At 34.0% G+C, this 1067-nt stretch overlaps 1 non-coding gene across 1 annotated transcript; it reads right to left on the bottom strand.

Moving 5' to 3' along the window:
• Positions 1 to 267: 267 nt before the first annotated feature.
• LOC130830709 (U6 spliceosomal RNA) lies at positions 268 to 377 on the bottom strand. The gene has a single exon (XR_009047876.1). It is a non-coding gene; the product is annotated as a U6 spliceosomal RNA (small nuclear RNA).
• Positions 378 to 1067: the final 690 nt, after the last annotated feature.

Raw genomic sequence — 1067 nt, forward strand, 5'->3', positions numbered from 1 at the left:
ATAAAAATAGAAATGCTTCAAGGACTTCCTTGGTGGCCCAGTGGTTAAGAATATGCCTTCCAATGCAGGGGACCTGAGTTCAGCCCCTGGTCAGGGAACTAAGATCCCACATGGCACAGGACAACAAACTCTGTGTGCAGCAGCCACTGAGCCTGTGTGCTCTGGAGCCTGTGCTCCACAACCAGAAAGAAGCCTGTGCTCTGCAATGAAGAACATGTACACTGCAACTAAGACCCAACACAGCCAAATAAATAAATAAATATTTTAAAAAAATAGGAATGCTTCACAGATTTGCCTGTCATCTTTGTTCAGGGCCATGCTAGTCTTCTCTAGTGTTTTCATTCCGATTTTACTATATGTGCTCCCAAAGCAAACACTTAATTTTTTTTTTAATATTAGGCTATCTGGAATTAATATACCCCATGTTTCAAGAACTATGTATGTGAGAGGGCTATAGACCAAGGAGGGATCGTGATTCTCCTCTTACAAATACTGATTCTAAGGATTACCCCATACAGCCATCAGATTACAAAAAAAACATTACTTATTTCATAAAAGATAAGATTTTGCCACTGGAAGTTTGTATTATAAAACAATATGATGGAAGAGGATGTTGACGTTTTAGCTGGATTTTAGTTGTGTAAATAGATTTAACTACTTCATATGAGGTAATAGTACTCTGCTTACTAAATTAATATTAGTAAATTGATTACATAAAAATTAAATATGTCAATTAAACAAATATATTTTCTGATAATGTGTTCATTGGAGGACAACAGGAAATTTTAGACAAACCTTAAAATTACAAAGGCAATAAAAAACTGTTACTTTTTTCTATTGTTTTGCTTTTATTAGTCTTTTCCTTTACAATAATTTTGTCCACGCAAAAATGTTCCACCAAATGAGAATCTATACTGTCACTTTCTGACTTAGAAAAACCATTATGTATTATTTGTATCAAACCAATGATTTCATAACACCAGAGAAACTTGAATACTCATTGCTGATGAACAAATAATTATAAAAACAACATTATATTCATTCATGTGTCTTTGATTCCGTTGCCT

The sequence above is a fragment of the Hippopotamus amphibius genome, chromosome 10 (assembly GCF_030028045.1).
Source record: "Hippopotamus amphibius kiboko isolate mHipAmp2 chromosome 10, mHipAmp2.hap2, whole genome shotgun sequence".
NCBI lineage: Eukaryota > Metazoa > Chordata > Mammalia > Artiodactyla > Hippopotamidae > Hippopotamus > Hippopotamus amphibius.